Source organism: Symphalangus syndactylus, chromosome 13, assembly GCF_028878055.3.
Source record: "Symphalangus syndactylus isolate Jambi chromosome 13, NHGRI_mSymSyn1-v2.1_pri, whole genome shotgun sequence".
Lineage (NCBI taxonomy): Eukaryota > Metazoa > Chordata > Mammalia > Primates > Hylobatidae > Symphalangus > Symphalangus syndactylus.
Genome location: NC_072435.2, coordinates 59,995,980 through 60,003,914, shown reverse-complemented (window position 1 = coordinate 60,003,914; position 7,935 = coordinate 59,995,980). Strand labels below are relative to the sequence as shown.

Genomic DNA, 7,935 nt, shown 5'->3' with positions numbered 1-7,935 from the left:
GGGAGGCCTCAGGAAACTTACAATCATGACGGAAGGGGAAGCAAGAACGTCTTACATGGCAGCAGGCAAGAGAGAGAGTGTGAAGGAGGAACTGTCAAACACTTATAAAACCATCAGATCTGGTGAGAACTCACTCACTATCACAAAAACAGCATGGGGGAAACTGCCCCTATGATCCAATCACCTCCCATCAAGTCCCTCCTTCAACACATGGGGATTATGGGGATTACAATTTGAGATGAGATTTAGGTAGGGGCACAGAGCCAAACCTTATCAGTGGCTTTTATTTTTATTTTTTGGGGGCAGTGGTGATTAAATATTCTGGAACTAGATAGTGGTGATGAAAGAACACTGTGAATTCAGCCGGGCGCAGTGGCTCACGCCTGTAATCCCAGCACTTTGGGAGGCTGAGGCAGGCAAATCACGAGGTCGGGAGTTCGAGACCAGCCTGGCCAACATGGTGAAACCCCGTCTCTACTAAAATACAAAAATTAGCTGGGTGTGGTGGCGGGCACCTCTAATCCCAGCTACTCGGGAGGCTGAGGCAGGAGAATGGCTTGAATCTGGGAGGCGGAGGCGGAGGTTGCAGTGAGCCAAGATCATGCCGCTGCACTCCAGACTCCAGCCTGGGCGACAATGTGAGACTCTGTCTCAAAAAACAAAAACAAAAACAAAAACACTGAATTCACTAAATGCCTCTAAATGTTATGCTTTAAAAATGGTTAAAATGGTGACTTTTTATATTATGTATATTTTGCCACAATAAAAACATTTTTATTGCTTTCCTGGTGTTATGACATGGAACTTTTAACTCCAGCTCACCCATCCTTTATCCAGTTCTACCTGAGCACCAGAGCCCTCTTACATCTTACGTCCCTGCTGACTTGGCTCTGTCTTATTAGCCCCATGGCTAAAGCTCTCATCCTGCTGGTCACCAACTCTCCTTCATTACCTTCTCACAATAGACATTTCTCATATCTTCAGGCTATCCACAATTGTGACCCCACTTGTAATCAAATCCACAAAGGTACAAAAGATACAAAAGGGAATCTGGCATACAAGAACTATAGGTAAGACCAGCTGGAATTGAGAAAGAGATTACTGTTCCCTGAACTCATTGCTGTTCCCTGAAGGGTGGAAGGTGGCCTTTTCCTTGGCTTCAGGGAAATATTTATTGTGTGTTACACTGAGTAGACCATGAACCAAGATACCTACTATGTGGCTTTTTGGCATAGAAGTTTTTGGAATGACTATCAGCAAACAGCATCCCAGAAAGAGAATTTCAGTTCCAAATGATTTAATTGAAAAGTTCTACCAACCCATTCAGGTTAAGAATAATTCCAACCTTATATAGTAAACTTTCCCAGAGAATAAAAAGGCAGAAACAGTGACTTCTTTAATGAAAATATGATCACCTGTAATCCCAGCACTTTAGGAGGCAGAGATGGGTGGATCACGAGGTCAGGAGTTCAAGACCAGCCTGGCCAACATAGTGAAACCCCGTCTCTACTAAAAACACAAAAATTAGCTGGGCATGGTGGCATGTGCCTGTAGTCCCAGCTACTCGGGAGGCTGAGGCAGGAGAATCTCCTGAACCCAGGAGTTGGAGGTTGCAGTAGGCTGAGATCATGCCACGCACTCCAGCTTGAGTAACAGAGAGAAACTTTTTCTCAAAAAAAAAAAAAAAGAAGAAAAGAAAGAAAATATCACTTTGATTTCAAAATCTCTCAAAGACAGTATGAGAAAAGAAAATTATGGGGTAGTTGTATTCATGAAGGTAGATGCAAAGTTCTTATCAAAATCATTAAGGAAACAACTTTATTAACTTTTAGCCAACTAGATTACGACCAACTTGAGAAATTTATTCCAGAAATGCAAGTTTGACTTATTATTTAAAAATCAGTTAATGTGATTCCCCACATTAACGTATTAATTTAGAAAGAACTCCAGGATCATCTCAAAAGATACAGAAAAGATGATAGAATTTCAAATCCAATTATCATCAAGACTCTTGAAAAAATAGAGACACAAGGAAACTTCTAAGAAAGGATATCCAAGGAGAAATTTAAGTGCATTTTTTGATGGGCACGGTGCCTCACACCTGTAATCCCAGCACTTTGGGAGGCTGAGGCAGGAGGATTACTTGAGCCCAGGAGTTTGAGACCAGCCTGGGCAATATAGTGAGATCTCATCTCTACAAAAAATTTTAAAAATTAGCTGGGTATGGTGGTGCTTGTCCCAGCTACTCAGGAGGCTGAGTCAGGAGAACTACTTGAGCCTAGGAAGTAGAGGCTGCAGTGAGCCCTGATGGCACCATTGTACTCTAACCTAGGCGACAGAGGGAGACCCTGTTTCAAAAAACCAACAACAACACATTTTTTACTTAATGATGAAATACCGAAATCTTTCCCTTTAAGATCAGGACCAAGGCAAGAAGGCCTGCCACCATCACTGCTAGTCAACAGTGTACTGGCTGCATCACTTGGTGACCAAAAAAGGCTCTATCATCTGCAGTGCTTCTCGTTCTGTGCTAATGATAAATGTTACTCCAGCTTCACACTAATAAAGTCATTGCAGTGTGAAGACACTGGTCGAGTCTGACATATTAATGTCACATGTCTCTTTCTGGAGGGTCATGTATTGTGAACTCTTTAGTGATAAATGGAGGTGAGACAGGAGAATAGGTCTGGAGGCAGGGAACCTAAGGCCATTCCCGCTGACTTCTTAGAACTGAATCAAAAGGAAAACCCCGTCTCTCCACACCCAAATAACAAAACAATCATCGGCTACTACCTTTGCACTGTGTCACGGATGAAAAATGGAAAGTACGTCTGATTGGTCCCCTCCCGCAATCAATCATACATTTGCATAGGGCGTAACTTTGTAACTACCTTTTAGTCTCTGATTAGTCCTGCCTTCTGCAACCAATCAGGCTGGTTGTGGGCCACTCCTTCATTTACATAGGGTGTAACCAAGTAACCAATGGGAAGCCTCTAGAGGGTATTTAAACCCCAGAAAATTCTGTAACCAGCACCCTTTGAGGCTTGAGCCTGCTCCCACTCTGTAGAGTGTACTTTCATTTCAATAAATCTGTGCTTCCGTTGCTTCATTGTTTTGTTGTTTTGTGCATTTTGTCCAATTCTTTGTTCAAAACATCAAGAACCTGGATGACTACCATGAGACAAGAACTTAGCTTAAATCCCTACTATACTAATAACAGTTACCAGATTTCTCTACCTCTGTAAAGATTTCAATTGCTATAAAAACATTTACATTTCTAATATACAGCTTTTCTCTTATGGAAATGCTTTGGTGAGTGTAAAGATTTGACTTTCAGTGGAAATATTTACCACACAGTAATATGTGTATGGCTTCAGTTTTTCCATACTCTGCATTTATTTGGTTCCTTCCCTGTGAAGACTTTGAGTATCAGGAAGCATTGATTGAAAGCCAAACGCCTCAATACATTTATCACATTAACTTAGTTTTTCTCCCATCTTGAATGGATGAGAATTAAGCCGTTTAAATTTATTATATATAAAACATGTATTAGGTTTCAGACTGATGTGAACACTCTGTCTATCAAGGCTTGACATCGATAAGTACATTTCTAAAATGTCATTTAATTTCCAGTTGCAAACGTCCTCAGTGTTATATCTCTTAGGTATCTCCTCTGTGGCCTCTCCGGGCAGCTATCTTGTGTTTTGAGGAGATTGCTGTGCTAGATAGAGGCTATGACTAAACAACTTCTTTTTACCTATATCTATGGGAAAATTAAGTTACATGTATGATACTTTGTTCACAGATTTCTAGTTTACTAACTTTTTTTTTCTTGAGACAGAATCTTGCTCTTGTCTTCCAGGATGGAGTGCAATGGCATGATCTTGGCTCACTGCAACCTCCGCTTCCCCAGTTCAAGCGATTCTCCTGCCTCAGCCTCCCAAGTAGCTGGGATCACAGGTACTTGTCACCACTCCTGGCTGATTTTTGTATTTTTTGTAGAGATGGGGTTTCGCCATGTTGGCCAGGCTGGTCTCGAACTTCTGACCTCATGATCTGCCCGCCTCAGCCTCCCAAAGTGCTGGGATTACAGGCGTGAGCTATTGCGCCTGGCCGATTTTTTTTTTAATGACAAAGACATGGCTTTAATGTTATCCAGGAGACAGCTGATTCACATAGGGTTATTGAACACTAGAATCTGATCTTGACTGTCTCATGTTAACAACAGACAAATGCATTACAATTTAGGGAAAGCTGTTTTCTGGGTACCTCCCAGGTGTTTGCAGAAGAAGGCTAGAATTGGCTTCCAGACATCTACCTGGGCCTTAGAATGAGCCCTGGCTCCCCAACCCACATCACATGTTTGTTCAGTGATGTGTGAAGGGAAGCTGGGCACACGGGGCAGTAAGGAGGCTCAATGTAAAGCCCAGTCCCAGGGTAACAGATGATCTGGGGTTTTTCCTTTCCATGGGCCTGTAACCGTTCAGAGACTGGGCATACAACTCACTCCTCCATTTATGGTCATCCTGACCAGCAATGAAAAGGATGGGGCCCTGGGCCTTCTCTATTGAAATCATGTTAGGGTTCTCATACCCTCCTACAAGATCATTCCTTATATCCACGATGTCCACGAGGCCTGAGAAAGCTACCTTGATTCTCCTCAGGTCACAGCCCAATGGTGGAATGCTATTCTGCTTATAGTTTATGCCTCTGTTCCCACTGATCCCGGATCCATTGATGGAAACTGTGTCTGAGACATTCTTCAAGAATGAGGCCATTGAGAGACAAATATCAGCTCCTAGAGAAATGCCCCAAAGCCCAGTGCCTGGGCCTTTTACCTGGGGATGTTGAAGCATGTAGCATAGGGCTTCTTCGAAGTACTCCAGGGGTGTGTTGTCCACGTTCTTGGGGAGATCTTCAAAGTTATAATAAGCTAGAGCGAACGTAGCAAAGCCATGGCCAGCAAGGAGGCAGCCTCCATATTCCAATAGGCTCCCTCCAACACCAAAGATGCCAATGATCCCTAGGAAGGGTCCAGGTTCTGGCGGCAGGAAGAGCATGGCGCGCACCCGGCCCGCGCGCACCGACTCGCGCCGCACCCCCTGTGGGAGGAAGTCGCGCTCGTGCCGCGCCTGTCACAACAGCCGTCCAGGCTCAGGGTCGTGGCCGTCCAGCATCTCCAACTCCACGATAAAGGGAATCTGTATGTCCTGCTTCAGAAAGCGCCAAAAAGGCTTCTTGGATTCCAGGGCCCAGAGCAGCCCCATGGACTGGAGTCCCCCCGAAGCTGCCGCCCAGCACTGGCGCGCGCTCCAGGTCCAGCTCGCCGCGGGCTTCGGCGCAGTGGCGCGCGTGGGCCCGGAAGAGCCCGCCGTTCTCGTCGCGCAGGGACGCGCGCGCAGCGTTGCCAGCTGCTCCGAGGCCAGGCCGCGCACGGCGATGCGCACCGGCTTGTCCCGGCAGCCGCGGCCCGCGGGCTCCACGATCAGCGTTGCTGACATCTCGGAGCCGGAGCGGGGAATCCTAAGGTCGAGGCCCGAGGTCCATCCAAGATCTTGGCAAGTGCGCCGATTATCCAGAGGGCGTCCGGCGTCTCCCGGTGCCGATAGCGGCCGGTGGCTGAGCAGTCCCAGAAAGCGCCTGGGACTTTAGACCAGTTAACCCGGCGCCCTGGACTCGTCTGAGGCAAAAGGAGCCAGACTCCTCTCCTTGGGCCCCGGGGAGCGCAGACTTTTTTTTTTTTTTTCCTTTTTTTTCTTTTGAGACAGGGTCTCGCCAGGCCGGAGTGCAGTGACCGATCCATAGCTCACTGTAATCTCGATCTCACAGCCTCGAGCTATCCTCTTGCCTTGGCCTTCCGAGTATGTGGGACTACAGGCATGAGCCATCACGCCTGGCCTAAGCCATCCCGCCTGGCCTGATTTTTTTTTTTAAGTTGGAAAAAATATATACTTCACTCCCACAAAGTATTATTTTAGACTCCTGCCCCATTATTCCTAGAGAATTACAATTTCCAAGTAAAGTAAAAACAAAAAAGCAGTGAAGACAGAAGAGTATTTAACTATATCGCTGTAGAAAATTTTGTTGAATATTCTAAGGCATGTACTTGTCCTTTTTGTGTCTGTTGGTAGAAAAAGAATAAATATTAAACTCAGCTTAGTATTTCCAAAGTAGTAAGAAACACTTTTGCACATAAGGATACTTTGGGAAACCTTGTTTCCCCCACTGTCTTTACACTGAGTGAGTAACAAGGCTCTGTAAAGACGCAGGGGAATTGGTCACTAGCAGGCAAGGCAGACATCAAGCACTGTAAGAAATCAGAGACTGACTTCAAAGAAAACTCAGTGTTTACTGATAAATTGTGTTATAATATTACCCCATCAATGGCTAGCCTTCATGCCATGAAAATGCATCCATGTTAATGATGTCACTGTCTTACCTAACTGCAGGTGATAGCTGCCATGACATAGAAATGACATTGAACTTAAGGAAAACACTATACTGTGCAAAATCCTTGTTAAAACCAAACATCATAAATGCATTTGAAGCAGAGTGTCTAAGCCACGTAAAATCAAACACTTGATAGTTATTAGCTGGCCTTCTTCTATAAAGAAAGCTTTCTTTTTTCTTTTTGCTTATTTAATGAGGTACAATCAATTATAGACATAATTGGTGGCACAGGGAAAATAATTATTTCAAGTAGTTTTTAAACACTAGCTGTATAACTAAGAGGGACATATAAAAACAGGGATTGGCAAACTTTTTCTTGAAAGGGTCTGATAGTAAATACAGTCAATCTTCATTCACAGATTCTGTATTTGTGAATTCATCTACTTGCTAAAACTTTTTTATGAACCCAGAGTCAATATTTGCAGCACCTTTGTGGTCATTTGTGGACATCCGAAGAGCGGTGAACATTTTTGAGTCCCTTAACAGGCATGTTCTCAGCCAAAGTCAAACAAAGTGACCCTCTTATCTTCTTATTTCAGCTCTCATACTGTAAACAGCTACCCTTTTTGCAGTCCATTTAGTACCTTGGCTTCTCATATTTTTGTGCTTTTTTGCTGGTGATTTTGCTGTTTCAAAGGGACCGCAAATGTAGTAGTGCTAAAGTGCCGTTGATGTTCCTATGGATGAGAAAGTGGTCATGTGTCTTATAGAAAAAATACATGTGTTAGATAAGCTTCATTCAGGCATGAGTTATGGAGCTGTTGGCCATGAGTTCAATGTTAATGAATCAATAATATATATTAAGATGTTTAAATAGAAACACAATAAGGCCAGGCGCGGTGGCTCATGCCTATAATCCCAGCACTTTTGGGAGGCCGAGGCGGGTGGATCACCTGAGGTCAGGAGTTCGAGACCAGCCTGGTCAACATGGTGAAACTCCGTCTCTACAAAATACAAAAATCAGCTGGGCATGGTGACATGCATCTGTATTCCCAGCTACTCCGGGGGCTGAGGCAGGAGAATTGCTGGAACTCGAGAGGGAGAGGTTGCAATGAGCCAAGATCCCACAACCGCACTCCAGCCTGGGTGACAGAGCAAGACCCTATCTCAAAAAAAAAAAAAAAAAGAAAAAGAAACACAATAAAATAAGCTTATGCATTCATCAGTTGACTAAAATGTGACCAGATGCTTACAGGAGACTAACCCTGTATTTCCCCTAGAAGCAGTGGAATGGTATTCACTAATTCCGTGTTTGCAGCAAGTTTATAGACCATAACTACTGTGAATAGTGAGAACTGACTGTATTTTAGGCTGCGTGGGCCATCTGGTCTGTGTAACTACTCGAGTCTGTCCTTGTAACTCAAATATAGCAATAGACAGTACACAATCAAGCACGGCTATGTTCCAATAAAACTGTTATTTATGGACACTGAAATTCGACATGTATTATTTTCATACTTCACAAAATATTATTCTCCTTTGTTT

General features: G+C 44.1%; 1 pseudogene; it reads right to left on the bottom strand.

Annotated features, from left to right (window-relative positions):
• Positions 1 to 4,117: 4,117 nt before the first annotated feature.
• LOC129460993 (peroxisomal succinyl-coenzyme A thioesterase-like) lies at positions 4,118 to 6,148 on the bottom strand (annotated as a pseudogene).
• Positions 6,149 to 7,935: the final 1,787 nt, after the last annotated feature.